Source organism: Tasmannia lanceolata, unplaced genomic scaffold (genome assembly GCF_043159265.1).
Source record: "Tasmannia lanceolata isolate RefF3 unplaced genomic scaffold, GAP_Taslan_0.1 ptg000003l, whole genome shotgun sequence".
Classification (NCBI taxonomy): Eukaryota; Viridiplantae; Streptophyta; class Magnoliopsida; order Canellales; family Winteraceae; genus Tasmannia; species Tasmannia lanceolata.
Genome location: NW_027518680.1, coordinates 32,515,616 through 32,535,794, shown reverse-complemented (window position 1 = coordinate 32,535,794; position 20,179 = coordinate 32,515,616). Strand labels below are relative to the sequence as shown.

At 43.4% G+C, this 20,179-nt stretch overlaps 18 non-coding genes and 3 pseudogenes across 18 annotated transcripts; all 21 read right to left on the bottom strand.

Moving 5' to 3' along the window:
- Positions 1-330: 330 nt before the first annotated feature.
- Positions 331-449, bottom strand: LOC143875098 (5S ribosomal RNA). Its single transcript, XR_013249760.1, has one exon. It is a non-coding gene; the product is annotated as a 5S ribosomal RNA (ribosomal RNA).
- A 597-nt stretch (positions 450-1,046) lies between these two features.
- On the bottom strand, positions 1,047-1,165 carry LOC143875178 (5S ribosomal RNA). Its single transcript, XR_013249836.1, has one exon. It is a non-coding gene; the product is annotated as a 5S ribosomal RNA (ribosomal RNA).
- Positions 1,166-1,762: 597 nt separating this feature from the next.
- Positions 1,763-1,881, bottom strand: LOC143875189 (5S ribosomal RNA). The gene has a single exon (XR_013249847.1). It is a non-coding gene; the product is annotated as a 5S ribosomal RNA (ribosomal RNA).
- Positions 1,882-2,479: 598 nt separating this feature from the next.
- On the bottom strand, positions 2,480-2,598 carry LOC143875135 (5S ribosomal RNA). The gene has a single exon (XR_013249796.1). It is a non-coding gene; the product is annotated as a 5S ribosomal RNA (ribosomal RNA).
- A 598-nt stretch (positions 2,599-3,196) lies between these two features.
- Positions 3,197-3,315, bottom strand: LOC143875226 (5S ribosomal RNA). The gene has a single exon (XR_013249883.1). It is a non-coding gene; the product is annotated as a 5S ribosomal RNA (ribosomal RNA).
- Positions 3,316-3,884: 569 nt separating this feature from the next.
- Positions 3,885-4,003, bottom strand: LOC143875264 (5S ribosomal RNA). The gene has a single exon (XR_013249922.1). It is a non-coding gene; the product is annotated as a 5S ribosomal RNA (ribosomal RNA).
- A 598-nt stretch (positions 4,004-4,601) lies between these two features.
- Positions 4,602-4,720, bottom strand: LOC143875388 (5S ribosomal RNA). Its single transcript, XR_013250034.1, has one exon. It is a non-coding gene; the product is annotated as a 5S ribosomal RNA (ribosomal RNA).
- A 596-nt stretch (positions 4,721-5,316) lies between these two features.
- LOC143870080 (5S ribosomal RNA) lies at positions 5,317-5,435 on the bottom strand (annotated as a pseudogene).
- Positions 5,436-5,971: 536 nt separating this feature from the next.
- LOC143875358 (5S ribosomal RNA) lies at positions 5,972-6,090 on the bottom strand. The gene has a single exon (XR_013250010.1). It is a non-coding gene; the product is annotated as a 5S ribosomal RNA (ribosomal RNA).
- A 598-nt stretch (positions 6,091-6,688) lies between these two features.
- On the bottom strand, positions 6,689-6,807 carry LOC143870103 (5S ribosomal RNA; annotated as a pseudogene).
- A 598-nt stretch (positions 6,808-7,405) lies between these two features.
- On the bottom strand, positions 7,406-7,524 carry LOC143875270 (5S ribosomal RNA). The gene has a single exon (XR_013249927.1). It is a non-coding gene; the product is annotated as a 5S ribosomal RNA (ribosomal RNA).
- Positions 7,525-8,121: 597 nt separating this feature from the next.
- On the bottom strand, positions 8,122-8,245 carry LOC143875379 (5S ribosomal RNA). Its single transcript, XR_013250029.1, has one exon. It is a non-coding gene; the product is annotated as a 5S ribosomal RNA (ribosomal RNA).
- Positions 8,246-8,843: 598 nt separating this feature from the next.
- On the bottom strand, positions 8,844-8,962 carry LOC143875308 (5S ribosomal RNA). The gene has a single exon (XR_013249963.1). It is a non-coding gene; the product is annotated as a 5S ribosomal RNA (ribosomal RNA).
- Positions 8,963-9,561: 599 nt separating this feature from the next.
- LOC143870116 (5S ribosomal RNA) lies at positions 9,562-9,680 on the bottom strand (annotated as a pseudogene).
- Positions 9,681-10,278: 598 nt separating this feature from the next.
- On the bottom strand, positions 10,279-10,397 carry LOC143875416 (5S ribosomal RNA). Its single transcript, XR_013250058.1, has one exon. It is a non-coding gene; the product is annotated as a 5S ribosomal RNA (ribosomal RNA).
- A 599-nt stretch (positions 10,398-10,996) lies between these two features.
- LOC143875071 (5S ribosomal RNA) lies at positions 10,997-11,115 on the bottom strand. Its single transcript, XR_013249735.1, has one exon. It is a non-coding gene; the product is annotated as a 5S ribosomal RNA (ribosomal RNA).
- A 577-nt stretch (positions 11,116-11,692) lies between these two features.
- LOC143874869 (5S ribosomal RNA) lies at positions 11,693-11,811 on the bottom strand. Its single transcript, XR_013249537.1, has one exon. It is a non-coding gene; the product is annotated as a 5S ribosomal RNA (ribosomal RNA).
- Positions 11,812-12,408: 597 nt separating this feature from the next.
- On the bottom strand, positions 12,409-12,527 carry LOC143875369 (5S ribosomal RNA). The gene has a single exon (XR_013250019.1). It is a non-coding gene; the product is annotated as a 5S ribosomal RNA (ribosomal RNA).
- A 593-nt stretch (positions 12,528-13,120) lies between these two features.
- LOC143875140 (5S ribosomal RNA) lies at positions 13,121-13,239 on the bottom strand. Its single transcript, XR_013249801.1, has one exon. It is a non-coding gene; the product is annotated as a 5S ribosomal RNA (ribosomal RNA).
- A 597-nt stretch (positions 13,240-13,836) lies between these two features.
- Positions 13,837-13,955, bottom strand: LOC143875176 (5S ribosomal RNA). Its single transcript, XR_013249835.1, has one exon. It is a non-coding gene; the product is annotated as a 5S ribosomal RNA (ribosomal RNA).
- A 597-nt stretch (positions 13,956-14,552) lies between these two features.
- LOC143875188 (5S ribosomal RNA) lies at positions 14,553-14,671 on the bottom strand. The gene has a single exon (XR_013249846.1). It is a non-coding gene; the product is annotated as a 5S ribosomal RNA (ribosomal RNA).
- Positions 14,672-20,179: the final 5,508 nt, after the last annotated feature.

The following is a 20,179-nucleotide window of genomic DNA, read 5'->3' as shown; positions in this document are numbered from 1 at the left end:
TCCAGTAAACACCTTCCGATCATATTCCTGACTCGCATCCATTAGCATACTCATCCGCTATGGATGGTATGTCACTCAATCTAAACAAACCCTCGCTATGTTTTGACCGCAAATGAAATGTCAGAACGAATTCCGTTTATCCAATCAAAAGACACTATCACCCCGCCATAATAAAGACCGGACGTATTTGAATTCACCATCCGGAAGAAAATAAATACATCCGAACCAAAACCTACACGGTGTCGCACTAAATGTGCATTTCAATCCTCGTCGAAGTTCCAGAACCGGAAGATTGTTCGAAAAGAGTGGTAGATAGCGGAAAAAGCGACAGGGGTGCACCACGAGGACTTCCCAGGAGGTCACCCATCCTAGTACTACTCTTGCCCAAGCACGTTTAACTTCGGAGTTCAAATGGGATCCAGTGCATTTGGGCTGGTATGATCGCACCCAACGTGCCTCTCCATTCTCAAAGTAATAAAGAGTTTCCATTCGCATTGTCGTACGAAGTCCGTTTAAATGAAAGTGCAAAAATATCCGGCTAGATGACATCGGATGGACGGTCCGAGCATGGCGGGAAGTCAGATGACCGCCATGGCTTTCATAGCGTGATGAATCTTCTCGAGTACCTCCGAATCAATAAAAGAATCGCCACGATCTGACGGGCGGATCAAAACTTATTGTCGGAACGATATTTGTACACCCAAGGGTACCTCACTGCCAGTAAACACCTTCCGACCGGATTCCTGACTCGCATCCACTGGTACACTCATCCGCTAATGCCGGTACGTCACTGAATCTAAACAAACCCCCGCTATATTTTGAACGCAAAAGAAATGTCAGAACGAATTCCGTTTATCCAATCAAACGACACTATCACCCCGCCATAATAAAGACCGGACGTATTTGAATTCACCATCCGGAAGAAAATAAATACATCCGAACAGACACCTAGGAGGCGTCGCACTATGCGTGCATTTCAATCCTCGTAGAAGTTCAAGAACCGAAAGATTGTTCGAAAAAAGTGGTAGATAGCGAAAAAAGTCGCAGGGGTGCAACACGAGGACTTACGAGGAGGTCACCCATCCTAGTACTACTCTCGCCCAAGCACGTTTAACTTCGGAGTTCAAATGGGATCCAGTGCATTTGGGCTGGTATGATCGCACCCAGCAAGCCTCTCCATTCTCAAAGTAATAAAGAGTTTCCATTCGCATTGTCGTACGAAGTCCGTTTAAATGAAAGTGCGAAAATATCCTGCTAGATGACGTCGGATGGATGGTCCGAGCATGGCGGGAAGCCGGATGACTGCCATGGCTGTCATAGCGTGATGAATCTTCTCGAGTACCTCCGAATCAATAAAAGAATTGCCACGATCTGACGGGCGGATCAAAACTTATCATCGGAACGATATTTGTACACCCAAGGGTAGCTCACTGCTAGTAAACACCTTCCGACCGGATTCCTGACTCGCATCCACTGGTACACTCATCCGCTGATGCCGGTACGTCACTGAATCTAAACAAAATCCCGCTATATTTTGACCGCAAATGAAATGTCAGAACGAATTCCGTTTATCCAATCAAACGACACTATCACCCCGCCATAATAAAGTCCAGACGTATTTGAATTCACCATCCGGAGGAAAATTAATACATCCGAACAGACACCTAGGAGGCGTCGCACTATGCGTGCATTTCAATCCTCGTAGAAGTTCAAGAACCGAAAGATTGTTCGAAAAAAGTGGTAGAGAGCGAAAAAAGTGGCAGGGGTGCAACACGAGGACTTACGAGGAGGTCACCCATCCAAGTACTACTCTCGCCCAAGCACGTTTAACTTCGGAGTTCAAATGGGATCCAGTGCATTTGGGCTGGTATGATCGCACCCAGCATGCCTCTCCATTCTCAAAGTAATAAAAAGTTTCCATTCGCATTGTCGTACGAACTCCGTTTAAATGAAAGTGCAAAAATATCCTGCTAGATGACATCGGATGGACGGTCCGAGCATGGCGGGAAGTCAGATGACCGCCATGGCTGTCATAGCGTGATGAATCTTCTCGAGTACCTCCGAATCATTTAAAGAATCGCCACGATCTGACGGGCGGATGAAAACTTATCGTCGGAACGATATTTGTACACCCAAGCGTAGCTCACTGCCAGTAAACACCTTCCGACCAGATTCCTGACTCGCATCCACTGGTACACTCATCCGCTAATGCCGGTACGTCACTGAATCTAAACAAACCCCCGCTATATTTTGACCGCAAATGAAATGTCAGAACGAATTCCGTTTATCCAATCAAACGACACTATCACCCCGCCATAATAAAGACCGGACGTATTTGAATTCACCATCCGGAAGAAAATAAATACATCCGAACAGACACCTAGGAGGCGTCGCAATAAGCGTGCATTTCAATCCCCGTCGAAGTTCCAGAACCGAAAGATTGTTCGGAAAGAGTGGTACATAGAGGAAAAAAGTGACAGGGGTGCAACACGAGGACTTCCTAGGAGGTCATCCATCCTAGTACTACTCTCGCCCAAGCACGTTTAACTTCGGAGTTCAAATGGGATCCAGCGCATTTGGGCTGGTATGATCGCACCCATCATGCCTCTCCATTCTCAAAGTAATAAAGAGTTTCCATTCGCATTGTCGTACGAAGTCCGTTCAAATGAAAGTGCAAAAAAATCCTGCTAAATGACATCAGATGGACGATCTGAGCGTGGCGGGAAGCCGAATGACCGCCATGGCTGTCCAAGCGTGATGAATCTTCTCGAGTACCCTCGTATCAATATAAGAATCGCGACGATCCGACGGGCGGATCAAAAGTTATCGTCGGAACGATATTTGTGCACCCAAGGGTTACTCACTTCCAGTAAACACCTTCCGACCAGATTCCTGACTCGCATCCACTAGTATACTCATCCGCTATGGCCGGTACGTTACTGAATCTGAACAAACCCTCGCTATATTTTGACCGCAAATGAAATGTCCGAACGAATTCCGTTTATCCAATCAATAGACACTATCACCCCGCCATAATAAAGATCGGACATATTTGAATTCACCATCCGGAAGAAAATAAATACATCTAAACCGAAACCTACGCGGCGTCGCACTAAACGTGCCTTTCAATCCTCCTCGAAGTTCCAGAACCGAAAGATTGTTCGAAAAAATTGGTAGATAGCGGAAAAAATTGACAGGGGTGCAACACGAGGACTGCCCAGGAGGTCACCCATCCTAGTACTGCTCTCGCCCAAGCACGCTTAACTTCGGAGTTCTGATGGGATGCAGTGCATTTGTACTGGTATGATCGCACTCAGCATGCCTCGCCATTCTCAAAGTAAGAAAGAGTTTACATTCGCATTGTCGTACGAAGTCCGTTTAAATGAAAGTGCAAAAAAGTCCATTTAGATGACATCGGATGGACGATCCCAGCATGTCCGGAAGCCGGATGACCGCCCCGGCTGTCATAGCGTGATGAATCTTCTCGAGTACCCCCGAATCAATATAAGAATCTGACGGGCATATCAAAAGTTATCGTCCGAACGATATTTGTGCACCCAAGGGTTGCTCACTGCCAGTAAACACCTTCCGATCCGATTCCTGAATCGCATCCACTAGTACACTCATCCGCTATTGCCGGTACATCACTGAATCTAAACAAACGGCCGCTATATTTTGACCGCAAATGAAATGTAAGAACGAATTTTGTTTATCCAATCAAATGACACTATCACCCTGCCATAATAAAGACCGGACGTATTTGAATTCACCATCCGGAAGAAAATAAATACATCCGAACCGAAACCTATGAGGCGTCACACTAAACGTGTATTTCGATCCTCATCGACGTTCCAGAACCGAAAGATTGTTCGAAAAAAGTGACAGGGGTGCAACACGAGGACTTCCCAAGAGGTCACCCACCCTAGTACTACTCTTGCCCAAGCACGCTTAACTTCGGAGTTTTGATGTGATCCAGTGCATTTGTGGCGGTATGATCGCACCCAACATGCCTCTCCATTCTTAAACTAGTAAAGAGTTTCCATTCGCGTTGTCGTACGAAGTCCGTTTAAATGAAAGTGCGAAAAAATCCGGCTGGACGACATCGGATGGACGATCCGAGCATGTAGAGAAGCCGGATGATTGCCAGAGCTGCCAATGCGTGATGAATCTTCTCGAGTACCCCCGAATCAATATAAGAAACGCCACAATCTGACGGGCGGATCAAAAGTTATCGTCGGAACGATATTTGTGCACCCAAGTGTAGCTCACCGCCAGTAAACACCTTCCGACCGGATTCCTGACTCGCATCCACTAGTACACTCATCCGCTATGGACGGTACGTCACTGGATCTAAACAAACCTCCGCCATATTTTGACCGCAAATGAAATGTCAGAACGAATTCCGTTTATCCAATCAAACGACACTATTACCCCGCCATAATATAGACCGGACGTATTTGAATTCACCATCCGGAAGAAAATAAATACATCTGAACAGACACCTAGGAGGTGTCGCACTAAGCGTGCATTTCAATCCTCGTCAAAGTTCCAGAACCGAAAGATTGTACGAAAAAAGTGGTAGATAGCCGAAAAAACTGATAGGGGCGCAACCCGAGGACTTCCAAGGAGGTCACCCATCCTAGTACTACGCTCGCCAAAGCACGTTTAACTTCGGAGTTCAAATGGGATCCAGTGCATTTGTGCTGATATGATCGCACCAGCATGCCTCTCCATTCTCAAAGTAATAAAGAGTTTCCATTCGCATTGTCGTAAGAAGTCCGTTTAAATGAAAGTGCGAAAAACTCCTGCTAGATGACATCGGATAGACGATCCGAGCATGTTGGGAAGCAGGATGACCACCAAGGCTGTCAAAGCGTGATTAATCTTCTCGAGTACCCCCGAATCAATATAAGAATCGCTACGATCTGACGGGCGGATCAAAAGTTATCGTCGGAACGATATTTGTTCACCCAAAGGTAACTCACTGCCAGTAAAGACTTTCCGACTGGATTCCTGGCTCGCATCCACTAGTTCACTCATCCGCTATGGCCGGTACGTCACTGAATCTAAACAAACTCCCGCTATATTTTGACCGCAAATGAAATGTCTGAACGAATTCCGTTTATCCAATCAAACGACACTATCACCCCGCCATAATAAAGACCGGACGTATTTCAATTCACCATTCGGAAGAAAATAAATACATCCGAACCGAAACCTATGAGGCGTCGCACTAAATGGGTCTTTCAATCCTTATCGACGTTCCAGAACCCGAAGATTGTTCGAAAAAAGTGGTAGATAGCGAAAAAAAGAGACAGGGTGCAACACGAGGACTTCCCAGGAGGTCACCCATCCTAGTACTACTCTAGCCCAAGCACGCTTAACTTTAGAGTTGTAATCAGATCCAGTGCATTTGTGCTCGTATGATCGCACCCAACATACATCTCCATTCTGAAAGTAATAAAGAGTGTCCATTCGCATTGTCGTACGAAGTCCGTTTAAATGAAAGTGCGAAAAAATCCTGCTAGATGACATCGGATGGACGATCCGAGCACGTAGAGAAGCCGGGTGACCGCCAGGGCTGTCAAAGCATGATTAATCTTCTCAAGTACCCCCGAATCAATATAAGAATCGCCACGATCTGACTGGCGGATCCGACCGAATTCCTGACTCGCATCCACTAGTACACTCATCCGCTATGGTCGGTACGTCACTGAATCTAAACAAACCCCCGCTATATTTTGACCGCAAATGAAATGTCAGAACGAATTCCGTTTATCCAATTAAACGACGCTATCACCCCCTGCCACAATAAAGACCTGATGTATTTGAATTCACCATCCGGAAGAAAATAATTACATCCGAACAGACACCTAGGGGGCGTCGCACTAAGCGTGCATTTCAATCCTCGTCGAAGTTCCAGAACCGAAAGATTGTTCGAAAAAGTGGTAGATAGCAGAAAAAAGTGACAAGGGTGCAACACGAGGACCTCCCAGGAGGTCACCCATCCTTCTACTACTCTCGCCCAAGCACGTTTAACTTCGGAGTTCAAATGGGATCCAATGCATTTGTGCTCGTATGATCACACCCAGCATGCCTCTCCATTCTCAAAGTAATAAAGAGTTTCCATTCGCATTGTCGTACGATGTCCGTTTAAATGAAAGTGCGGAAAAATCCAGCTAGATGACATCGAATGGAGTATCCCAACATCTCCGGAAGCCGGATGACCGCCCGGGCTGCCGTAGCGCGGTGAATCTTCTCGAGTACGCCCGAATCATTATAAGAATCGCCGCGATCTGACGGGCGGATCAAAAGATATCGTCGGAAGGATATTTGTGCACCCAAGGGTAGCTCACTGCCAGTAAACACCTTCCGACCGGATTCCTGACTCGCATCCAATAGTACACTCATCCGCTATGGCTGGTACGTCACTGAATCTAAACAAACCCCCGCTATAATTTTACCGCAAATGAAATGTTAGAACTAATTCCGTTTATCCAATCAAACGACACTATCACCTAGCCATAATAAGGACCGGATGTATTTGAATTCACCATCCGGAAGAAAATAAATACATCCGAACAGACACCTAAGTGGCGTCGCACTAAGCGTGCATTTCAATCCTCGTCGAAGTTCCAGAACAGAAAGATTGTTCGAAAAAAGTGGTAGATAGTGGAAAAAATTGACCAGGGTGCAACACGACGACTTCCCAGGAGGTCACCCATCCTAGTAGTAGTCTCGCCCATCCACGCTTAACTTCGGAGCTCTGATGTGATCCAGTGAATTTGGGCTGGTATGATCGCACCCAGCTTGCCTCTCCGTTCTCAATGTAATAAAGAGTTTCCATTCGAATTGTCGTACGAAGTCCGTTTACATGAAAGTGCGAAAAAATCCTTCTAGATGACATCAGATGGACGATCCGAGTAAGTCGGGCAGCTGGATGACCGCCATGGCCGTCATAATGTGACGAATCTTCTCGAGTACCCCCGAGTAAATATAAGAATCGCCACGATCTGACGGGCGGCTCAAAAGTTATCTTAACAACGATATTTGTGCACCCAAGGGTAGCTCACTGCCAGTAAACACCTTCCGACCGGATTCCTGACTCGCATCCACTAGTTCACTCATTTGCTATGGCCGGTACGTCACTGAATCTAAACAAACCCCCGCTATATTTTGACCGCAAATGAAATGTCAGAACGAATTTCGTTTATCCAATCAAACAACACTATCACCTCGCCATAATAAAGACCGGACGTATTTGAATTCACCATCCGGAGGAAAATAAATACATCCGAACAGACACCTAGGAGGCGTCACACTAAGCGTGCATTTCAATCCTCGTCGAAGTTCCAGAACTGAAAAATTGTTCGAAAAAAGTGGTAGATAGCGGAAAAAAGTGACCGGGGTGCAACACGAGGACTTCCCAGGAGGTCACCCATCCTAGTAGTACTCTCGCCCATCCACGCTTAACTTCGGAGTTCTGATGTGATCCAGTGCATTTGGGCTGGTATGATCGCACCCAGCTTGCCTCACCGTTCTCAAAGTAATAAAGAGTTTCCATTCGAATTTTCCTACGAAGTCCGTTCAAATGAAAGTGCAAAAAAATCCTTCTAGATTACATCGGATGGACGATCCGAGCATGTCGGTCAGCTGGATGACTGCCATGGCCGTCATAATGTGACGAATCTTCACGAGTACCCCCGAGTCAATATAAGAATCGCCACGATCTGACGGGCGGATCAAAAGTTATCGTCGGAACGATATTTGTGCACCCAAGGGTAGCTCACTGCCAGTAAACACCTTCCGACCGGATTCCTGACTCGCATCCACTAGTTCACTCATCCGCTATGGCCGATACGTCACTGAATCAAAACAAACCCCCGCTATATTTTGACCGCAAATGAAATGTCAAAACGAATTCCGTTTATCGAATCAAACGACACTATCACCCCGCCATAATAAAGACCGGATGTATTTGAATTCACCATCAGGAAGAAAATAAATACATCCGAACAGACACCTAGGAGGCGTCGCACTAAGCGTGCATTTGAATCCTCGTCGAAGTTCCAGAACCAGAAGATTGTTCGAAAAAAGTGGTAGATAGCGAAAAAAATGACAGGGGTGCAACATGAGGACTTCCCACGAGGTCACCCATCGTAGTACTACTCTCGCCCAAGCACGCTTAACATAACTTCGGAGTTCTGATGGGATCCAGTGCATTTGTGCTGGTATGATCGTACCCAGCATGCCTCGCCATTCTCAAAGTAATAAAGAGTTTCCATTCGCATTGTCGTGCGAAGTCCGTTTAAATGAAAATGCGAAAAAATCCTGCTAGATGATATCGGATAGACGATCCTAGCGTGTCCGGAAGTCCGATGACCGCCCGGGCTGTCATAGCGCGATGAATCTTCTCGAGTACCCCCGAATGAATATAAGAATCACCGCGATCTGACGGGCGGATCAAAAGATATTGTCGGAAGGATATTTGTGCACCCAAGGGTAGCTCACTGCTAGTAAACACCTTCCGACCGGATTCCTGACTCGCATCCACTAGTACACTCATCTGCGATGGCCGGTACGTCACTGAATCTAAAGAAACCTCCGCTATATTTTTACCGCACATGAAATGTCAAAACGAATTCTGTTTATCCAATCAAACGACACTATCACCCCGGCATCATAAAGACCGGACGTATTTGAATTCACCATCCGGAAGAAAATAAATACATCCGAAGAGACACCTAGGAGGCGTCGCACTAAGCGTGCATTTCAATCCTCGTCGAAGTTCCAGAACCGAAAGATTGTACGAAAAAAGTGGTAGATAGCGGAAAAAAGTGACAGCGGTGCAACACGAGGACTTCCCAGGAGGTCACCCATCCTAGTATTACTCTCACCCAAGCATGTTTAACTTCGGAGTTCAAATGGGATCCAGGGCATTTGTGCTGGTATGATCGCACCCACCATGCCTCTCCATTCTCAAAGTAATAAAGCGTTTCCATTCGCATTGTCGTAAAAAGTCAGTTTAAATGAAAGTGCGAAAAACTCCTGCTACATGACATCGGATGGACGATCCGAGCATGTCGGGAAGCAGGATGACAGCCAAGGCTGTCAAAGCGTGATGAATCTTCTTGAGTACCCTCGAATCAATATAAGAATCGCTACGAATTGACGGGCGGATCAAAAGATATCGTCGGAAGGATATTTGGGCACCCAAGGGTAGCTCACTACTAGTAAACACCTTCCGACCGGATTCCTGACTCGCATCCACTAGTACACTCATCCGCTATGGCCGGTACGTCACTGAATCTAAACAAACCCCCGCTATATTTTGACCGCAAATGAAATGTCAGAACGAATTCCGTTTATCCAATTAAACGACACTATCACCCTCGCCATAATAAAGACCTGACGTATTTGAATTCACCATCCGGAAGAAAATAAATACAACCGAACAGACAGCTAGGAGGCGTCGCACTAAGCATGCATTTCAATCCTCGTCGAAGTTCCAGAACCGAAAGATTGTACGAAAAAAGTGGTAGACAGCGGAAAAAAGTGACAGGGGTGCAACACGAGGACTTCCCAGGAAGTCACCCATCCTAGTACTACTCTCGCCCAACCACGTCTAACTTCGCAGTTCAAATGGGATCCAGTGCATTTGTGCTGGTATGATCGCAGAGAGCATGCCTCTCCATTCTTAAAGTAATAAAGAGTTTCCATTTGCATTGTCGTAAGAAGTCCGTTTAAATTAAAGTGCTAAAAACTCCTGCTACATGACATCGGATGGACGATCCGAGCATGTCGGGAAGCAGGATGACCGCCAGGGCTCTCAAAGCGGGATGAATCTTCTCGAGTACCCTCAAATCAATATAAGAATCGCCACGATCTAACGGGCGGATCAAAAGTTATCATCGGAACGATATTTGTGCACCCAAGGGTAGCTCAGTGCCAGTAAACACCTTCCGACCGGATTCCTTACACGCATCCACAAGTTCACTCATCCGCTATGGCCGGTAAGTCACTGAATCTAAACAAACCGTCTCTATATTTTGACCGCAAATAAAATGTCAGAACGAGTTCCGTTTTTCCAATCAAACGAGACTATCACCTCGCCATAATAAAGACCGGACGTATTTGAATTCACCATCCGAAAGAAAATAAATACATCCGAACCGAAACCTAAGAGGCGTCGCACTAAACGTGCATTTCAATCCTCATCGAAGTTCCAGAACCGAAAGATTGTTCGAAAAAAGTGGTAGATAGAGGAAAAAAGTGACAGGGGTGCACCACGAGGACTTCCCAGGAGGTTACCCATCCTAGTACTACTGTCGCCCAAGCACGTTTAACTTAGGAGTTCAAATGGGATCCAGTGCATTTGGGCTGGTATGATCTCACCCAGCATGCCTCTCCATTCTCAAAGTAATAAAGAGTTTCCATTCGCATTGTGGTACGAAGTCCGTTTAAATGAAAGTGGAAAAAAATCCTGCTAGATGACAAAGGATGGACGATCGGAGCATGGCGGGAAGCCGGATGACCGCCATGGCTGCCAAAACATGATGAATCTTGTCGAGTACCCCCGAATCAATATTAGAATCGCCACGATCGGACAGGCGGATCAAAAGTTATCGTCGGAACGATATTTGTGCACCCAAGGGTTACTCACTTCCAGTAAATACCTTCCGACCAGATTTCTTACTCGCATCCACTAGTATACTCATCCGCTCTAGCCGGTACGTCACTGAATCTAAACACACCCTCGCTATATTTTGACCGCAAATGAAATGTCAAAATGAATTCCATTTATCCAATCAAAAAACACTATCACCCTGCCATAATAAAGACCGGACGAATTTTGAATTCACCATCCGGAAGAAAATAAATACATCCGAACCGAAACCTACGCGGTGTCGCACTAAACGTGCATTTCAATCCTCGTCGAAGTTCCAGACTTGAAAGATTGTTCGAAAAAAGTGGTAGATAGCGGAAAAAAGTGACAGAGGTGCAACACGAGGACTTCCCAGGAGGTCACCCTTCCTAGTACTACTCTCGCCCAAGCACGCTTAACTTCGGAGTTCAAATGGGATCCAGTGCATTTCTGCTGGTATGAACGCACCCAGCATGCCTCGCCATTGTAAAAGTAATAAATAGTTTCCATTCGCATTGTCGTACGAAGTCCGTTTACATGAAAGTGCAAAAAAATCCTGCTAGATGACTTCGGATGGACGATCCCAACATGTCTGGAAACCGGATGACCGCCCGAGCTGTCATAGCATGATGAATCTTCTCGAGTACCACCGAATCAATATAAGAATCGCTACGATCTGACGGGCGGATCAAAAGTTATCATCGGAACGATATTTGTGCACCCAAGGGTTGCTCACTGCCAGTAAACACCTTCCGACCCGATTTCTGAATCGCATCCACTAGTACACTCATCCGCTATTGCCGGTACATCACTGAATCTAAACAAACCCCCGCTATATTTTGACCGCAAATGAATGTCAGAAGGAGTTCCGTTTATCCAATCAAACGAAATTGTCACCCCGCCATAATAAAGACCGGACGTATTTGAATTCATCATCCGGAAGAAAATAAATACGTCCGAACCGAAACCTAAGAGGTGTCGCACTAAACGTGCATTTCAATCATCGTAGAAGTTCCAGAACCGAAAGATTGTTCGAAAAAAGTGACCGGGGTGCAACACGAGGACTTCACAGGAGGTCACCCATCCTAGTACTACTCTCGCCCATGCACGCTTAACTTCAGAGTTCTGATGTGATCCAGTGCATTTGTGCTGGTATGATCGCACCCAATATGCCTCTCCATTCTCAAAGTAATAAAGAGTTTCCATTCGCATTGTCGTACGAAGTCCGTTTAAATGAAAGTGCGAAAAAATCCTGCTAGATGACATCGGATGGACGATCCGAGCATGTAGAGAAGCCGAACGACCGCCGGGGCTGTAATGGCGTAATGAATTTTCTCGAGGAGCCCCGAATCAATATAAGAATCGCCACGATCTGACGGGCGGATCAAAAGTTATCGTCGGAACGATATTTGTGCACCCAAGGGTAGCTCACTTCCAGTAAACACCTTCCGACCGGATTCCTGACTCGCATCCACTAGTACACTCGTCCGTTATGGTCGGTACGTCACTGAATCTAAACAAACCCCCACTATATTTTGACCGCAAATGAAATGTCAGAACGAATTCTGTTTATCCAATCAAACGACACTATCACCCCGCCATAATAAAGACCGGACGTATTTGAATTCACCATCCGGAAGAAAATAAATACATCCGAACAGATGCCTAGGAGGCGTCGCACTATGCGTGCATTTCAATCCTCGTCGAAGTTCCAGAACCGAAAGATTGTTCGAAAAAAGTGGTAGATAGCGAAAAAAGTGGCAGGGGTGCAACACGAGGACTTCCTAGGAGGTCACCCATCCTAGTAATACTCTGGCCCAAGCACGTTTCACTTCGGAGTTCAAATGGGATCCAGTGCATTTGGACTGGTATGATCGCACCCAGCATGCCTCTCCATTCTCAAAGTAATAAAAGGTTTCCATTCGCATTGTCGTACAAAGTCCGTTTAAATGAAAGTGCGAAAAAATCCTGCTAGATGACATCAGATGGACGATCCGAGTATGGCGGGAAACCGGATGACCGCCATAGCTGTCAAAGTGTGATGAATCTTCTCGAGTACCCCCGAATCAATATAAGAATTGCCACGATCTGACGGGCGGATCAAAAGTCATCGACGGAACGATATTTGTGCACGCAAGGGTTACTTCCAGTAAACACCTTCCGATCATATTCCTGACTCGCATCCATTAGTATACTCATCCGCTATGGATGGTACGTCACTCAATCTAAACAAACCCTCGCTATGTTTTGACCGCAAATGAAATGTCAGAACGAATTCCGTTTATCCAATCAAAAGACACTATCACCCCGCCATAATAAAGACCGGACGTATTTGAATTCACCATCCGGAAGAAAATAAATACATCCGAACCAAAACCTACGCGGTGTCGCACTAAATGTGCATTTCAATCCTCGTCGAAGTTCCAGAACCGAAAGATTGTTCGAAAAGAGTGGTAGATAGCGGAAAAAGCGACAAGGGTGCACCACGAGGACTTCCCAGGAGGTCACCCATCCTAGTACTACTCTTGCCCAAGCACGTTTAACTTCGGAGTTCAAATGGGATCCAGTGCATTTGGGCTGGTATGATCGCACCCAACGTGCCTCTCCATTCTCAAAGTAATAAAGAGTTTCCATTCGCATTGTCGTACGAAGTCCGTTTAAATGAAAGTGCAAAAATATCCGGCTAGATAACATCGGATGGACGGTCCGAGCATGGCGGGAAGTCAGATGACCGCCATGGCTGTCATAGCGTGATGAATCTTCTCGAGTACCTCCGAATCAATAAAAGAATCGCCACGATCTGACGGGCGGATCAAAACTTATTGTCGGAACGATATTTGTACACCCAAGGGTACCTCACTGCCAGTAAACACCTTCCGACCGGATTCCTGACTCGCATCCACTGGTACACTCATCCGCTAATGCCGGTACGTCACTGAATCTAAACAAACCCCCGCTATATTTTGAACGCAAAAGAAATGTCAGAACGAATTCCGTTTATCCAATCAAACGACACTATCACCCCGCCATAATAAAGACCGGACGTATTTGAATTCACCATCCGGAAGAAAATAAATACATCCGAACAGACACCTAGGAGGCGTCGCACTATGCGTGCATTTCAATCCTCGTAGAAGTTCAAGAACCGAAAGATTGTTCAAAAAAAGTGGTAGATAGCGAAAAAAGTCGCAGGGGTGCAACACGAGGACTTACGAGGAGGTCACCCATCCTAGTACTACTCTCGCCCAAGCACGTTTAACTTCGGAGTTCAAATGGGATCCAGTGCATTTGGGCTGGTATGATCGCACCCAGCAAGCCTCTCCATTCTCAAAGTAATAAAGAGTTTCCATTCGCATTGTCGTACGAAGTCCGTTTAAATGAAAGTGCGAAAATATCCTGCTAGATGACGTCGGATGGATGGTCCGAGCATGGCGGGAAGCCGGATGACTGCCATGGCTGTCATAGCGTGATGAATCTTCTCGAGTACCTCCGAATCAATAAAAGAATTGCCACAATCTGACGGGCGGATCAAAACTTATCATCGGAACGATATTTGTACACCCAAGGGTAGCTCACTGCTAGTAAACACCTTCCGACCGGATTCCTGACTCGCATCCACTGGTACACTCATCCGCTAATGCCGGTACGTCACTGAATCTAAACAAAATCCCGCTATATTTTGACCGCAAATGAAATGTCAGAACGAATTCCGTTTATCCAATCAAACGACACTATCACCCCGCCATAATAAAGTCCAGACGTATTTGAATTCACCATCCGGAGGAAAATTAATACATCCGAACAGACACCTAGGAGGCGTCGCACTATGCGTGCATTTCAATCCTCGTAGAAGTTCAAGAACCGAAAGATTGTTCGAAAAAAGTGGTAGAGAGCGAAAAAAGTGGCAGGGGTGCAACACGAGGACTTACGAGGAGGTCACCCATCCAAGTACTACTCTCGCCCAAGCACGTTTAACTTCGGAGTTCAAATGGGATCCAGTGCATTTGGGCTGGTATGATCGCACCCAGCATGCCTCTCCATTCTCAAAGTAATAAAAAGTTTCCATTCGCATTGTCGTACGAAATCCGTTTAAATGAAAGTGCAAAAATATCCTGCTAGATGACATCGGATGGACGGTCCGAGCATGGCGGGAAGTCGGATGACCGCCATGGCTGTCATAGCGTGATGAATCTTCTCGAGTACCTCCGAATCATTAAAAGAATCGCCACGATCTGACGGGCGGATGAAAACTTATCGTCGGAACGATATTTGTACACCCAAGCGTAGCTCACTGCCAGTAAACACCTTCCGACCAGATTCCTGACTCGCATCCACTGGTACACTCATCCGCTAATGCCGGTACGTCACTGAATCTAAACAAACCCCCGCTATATTTTGACCGCAAATGAAATGTCAGAACGAATTCCGTTTATCCAATCAAACGACACTATCACCCCGCCATAATAAAGACCGGACGTATTTGAATTCACCATCCGGAAGAAAATAAATACATCCGAACAGACACCTAGGAGGCGTCGCAATAAGCGTGCATTTCAATCCCCGTCGAAGTTCCAGAACCGAAAGATTGTTCGGAAAGAGTGGTACATAGAGGAAAAAAGTGACAGGGGTGCAACACGAGGACTTCTGTAAGCCCAAGGGTTCCCCAAGGATTCCCCATGGGTTCATTCAATCACCTTGTTTTGATGATTAACAAACACAAATTGATTAGTCGTTTATGGACTGATCAGTTGCCTTGAGTGTTGTGTCTTAGACAGGAACTTGACATGCTTGACATGTCATATCGCCATTACACAATGCAACACAACACATGCTTGAGGATCAACATGCAAAGGAGCTTGAACACATTGGTGGCATCATCCTTGGAAGATGTTAAAGCAAGGAGCTCAAGTGAAGATCCCACAAGCAATCCAAGAACCACATTGAAGATCAAATGAAGATTGGCTGAAGAGTTCATTCAAGAGAGTGTTAAAAAGGGTAGTATGTATCACCTTTCTCTCTTGTGTTTTCTCTTGATCAAGGCACATCTTAAAACCCCTAAAATATGTTTTTCAAAGAGACTAACACACCCTTTAAGGACTTAAATGGATAAGTGAATGGCCATGGTGGTGTACCAACATGTTGGGACCCATATGGCATTCAACACAAGAATGAACAAAACAGAGTTCCGAAGCAACAACCTGGACCAGCAACTAAATCCTATCAAAACTTATTTAAAACATTTTCAAATATTTTTGAAAATATTTTTAACAGATAGCTCTCATTTTTCTCATATCCGTAGAGTATAGAAACGTCAAAATCCGACGAGAAATGAGGGAGATATGAATTTTACAAGTTCGACACTGTTTGCTGGAAACCAGTCTCGGAACTCCGAGAATTATTCTCGGAGCTCCGAGCTCGGAACTCCGAGAACATTCTCGGAGCTCCGAGAAATGCACCAGATTCTAAATTTAAAGGCTCTGTTTGAATTCTCGGAACTCCGAGATTTGCTCGGAACTCCGAGAATTTCGCTCGGAACTCCGAGAATTTTTCTCGGAACTCCGAGAAATGTTTTTCTTCAAAAAAATATAGCCGTTGGGGTGCAACGGCTAGTTGATTTTTTGACCCAGTTTTGACTGTTTTACCCCCCAAACGGTCACATGGAGTTGGGATTTTATATATACCCATTCAAGGGTCCAAAACACTAGAGGAACATTGTCCAACTTCAACAAACCATAGAAAATCATTTGTAAACTATTTTTGGTTAAATTCTCTCACCAACCAAACTCTTTGTGCCTTGATTTGAGAAAATCTTTTGAGATTGGTTTAGGCTTAAACTTGTTTATTCTTGAGAGCATCCTTGGAGCTTCAACTTGCATTGTAGCCTACATAGAGGCAAAGCTTTTATCTTCTTCTTTATTCGATCGGTGGCAAGGGCATCCGTGTTTAATTCCCTTGGGAGAAAGCGCTTAGAACTCGGCGGAGAAGGAGAGTCATTGTAAAGGTGGAAGGGCATCCTTATCTAATTCCCTTGGAGTGTAAAAGCCTCGGAGCCGGGCGTCGTGGAGGTCTCAATAGTGGAAATCCTCAAGTGCGACCTTGACTAGAGTGGAGTAGGCCGTTTGCCGAACCACTATAAATCTTTGTGTCACTTGTGTTGGTATTTCTCTATCTTTCTCTCCCTCTCACTTTCTTATTTATTTGTGCTTGCATTCTTACATATTTGGAATTGAGTGAGTAGTTAGCATTTTGGTTTTGATTGAATATTGGTACCTTGCTAACTAGGCTAAATCACCTAATTAAGTTTGCTAATTAACAAGGGTTTTTGAACTTTTATTAATTTGTAATATTGTTTAAGTTCAACTATTTCAAACTTAATTAAACAAGGGATAAGTCTTGGGTGAAATTTTAGTAAAAGTTTTCAAAAGGTAAAAGTTTTATAAACATCCTATTCACCCCCCCTCTAGGTTGCCAAACCAAGTCACTACTTGGATTTCAATTGGTATCAGAGCTTGGGCTCTTGATTAAGACCCTAACCGGTTAAGAATTGAACGATCTAGTTTTTTTTGGCAACTTAAAAGATGGGATCTAGACTACCTATTTTGGATGGTTCGGATTATGGATCATGGTTGATCCATATGAAGACATACTTAAAAGGTCTAGATAAAGATATGGTAAAGATAATTGAAAATGGATTTATTTTAAATGCTAAATCAAAGGATTAAATGAATATAATAAAAAATTATCTTTATTAAATACGAAAGCCCTAATTGCAACATGTTGTGCATTACCACCACACATTTATGAGAAGGTATCCTCATGTACTAATGCTAAAGAGATTTTAAACAAACTTGAAAAATCTTGTCAAAGTGAAATCCTATGCTTAAGTGGAATAATTGAGAAATCTAATGAAAATGCTTTGGAAAATATTGATTTCACATTTGAAGAACTACATTGTGCTTTTCAAGATTTGAATAAGAAACTTGAGGATCAACTAACTAAGAATTCAAACTTGAAAAATAATTTAGCTAGTATTCACAAGGAGTTTAGGTCACTAGAAATAGACCATGCACATCTTAGTGAAGAGAATGAAATGTTTGAAAATAATTTTATCGAACTAAGTGAAACCATTAAATCACTAAGAGAAGAAAATGAACTCCTTAAAGAAGAAGAAGATAAAATCAAGAATTCCTCATCTCTTGAAACAAATAACTTCAAAATGGAAATCAATGATTTGAAAATCAAGAATGAGAAACTTGAGTTGGAAAATTACAAACTACAAGAAAGTGTAAAACATAATTGCCATCATGACCATTCTTGTAGATCATCATGTTCATCCCGTCCATCTACCTACTCATATATGTCTTGTGATTTTTGTGGTAGATTTGGACATTACAAATCTAAATGTATGTTTAGATTTGTAAAAAGCAGTAAGTTTGTTTGGGTTAAAAAGGACTTATCACCTAGAGCAAACTTGCTTGGAACCAAGATGGTTTGGGTTCCAAAATCCCCTACTTGAATCACATCATATGATTAGTAGATTTAGGGGTAATGAGCTTAAAATGAAATATCTTTTGATAGATTTGTTTGTGTAGATACCATGTACTTATTCTTGTTTGATTCTCATGTATCTATACGTTCTACTCTAAGTGCACACACTATGATTTAGATCTTATTACACTTAGTATTCATCCACATTCATGCCACTATAGAATTTAATGTGAAAACCATAATTTGATCCTAATAGAATATACAACCACATCACTTGCCCATGTGTTCAAATTAAATCTACAAGTATATCCTTAGCATTTGAACCCATATTGGTAGTTGCTAGTAATTACATTAAATGATCACATCTTTCTAGCAAAACCAAAGGAAACCCATAGGTTTAAGACTTGAACCTAAATGGTTTTAAAATCCTTGGTCTCTTCCCAAAATTCATAAAAGGATATAATTTGTAAGGAAGTTGAAAATATGCCTAGATTCAATGTATCACTTGAAATGAAAATATCATAGGAATCTAGAATCATATTTGGGCATTTACTCACTTGAGTAAAATTAAAATTCACTATGGTGATTGTGTACACTAGATTATGATGGGAACATATATCTCCCACACATCTTGGTTTTCAATGGGCTTATGCACTATGTGCTTAATGCCTTATCTTTACATTTGTGGTATGTGAATGTAGGAAGAAGATGTTTGGACCATGTACCTTATGTATCATGATCATTGTGTCCAAACATGGTAGACTATCCATGGAAGCTTTGATATAGATCATATCTTCCTCATGATTACCCATAGTGGTATACTCTCACTCATGAGCCATGGATGTCTCTCTTAGACATGGTTCTTTAATGTCCATTCTTCTATGTCTAAGTTCTATAGAATCAAGTCAAATTGGAATTCTTATATATATATATTCTATAGATATCACCCCTTGGTTGATTATATCTACATGTATGAGATGTCAAACTTTAACTTAAAAGTCACTCAATTGGTGCCCTTAGCCTTCTTAGATTCTAAGAGGGAGATGGTACACTCACCGTAATTAAAATATTTAACAAATTGGCATTGTGCCTACCTCTCAAACATGAATAGGTATACATTTACATGTGATCTCCCTGGCTAGTTATATATGTTGCATACTTAGGGAAGTAAAACTTAAATTTGAAAAATATTATATCACATTTAGGGGGAGCATGAGCCAAAGATTGAACATCTTTTGTGCTATGCTTGTTTATCATGATGAGCTAAACTATGACTATCATTTTATCATGATAAACCGACACTTGGAGAGTAAAGTGTCTTCTTAGCCCAAGGGTTGATCTAAAATCATTCATTTGAAGATCCTTAGAGTCTATGTTAGGACTACACTTTGGATTCATGCATTGCATGACTCTCTTTCAAAGGGGGAGCTTAAAGGTCAAGATTTGTCCTTAGTGGCTTATCATATGATACTCAATGTATATATCATTTGGATTATGATAAGTACACCCATTAGGAGCCATGATTGCTCCATATGTGGTTAGTTCGGGCTTGTCTTATGCTCCTAAATTGGTATCATCTAGCATGTGACTGTTTTAAGACAAAAAGCCCATAGCTTAGGACTTAAAGTCATATCTTTTAGGCTTTTAGACTTATCTTGGATGATCTAGATTGGTATCATCTATTCCAAGAATAAGTTTTGATGGCCAAGCATTCAATTGTCATATCTTTGGCCTATTGTGTAATGTCATACCTTGTTTTTATATAAGGCAAATGACAAATACAAAGGGGAGAGATTACCTTTGCTATATTCATGTTTAAAATGACTATAATGACTTGCTTATATAGTTCATTTTTTCATTCCCCACCTATATGTGCTTATATGTTCATACTTTAACAAAAAAAAAAAAAAACAAAAAAAAAAAACAAAAAAAGGCTTAAATGTTCATCTTTTTGAATTTTGTGCTCAATCTTGAATATCTTTCTTGTTTCCCATTCATAGGAGAAAATTATACTTTGTAATCTTAATCTCTATGAATTTGATTGCT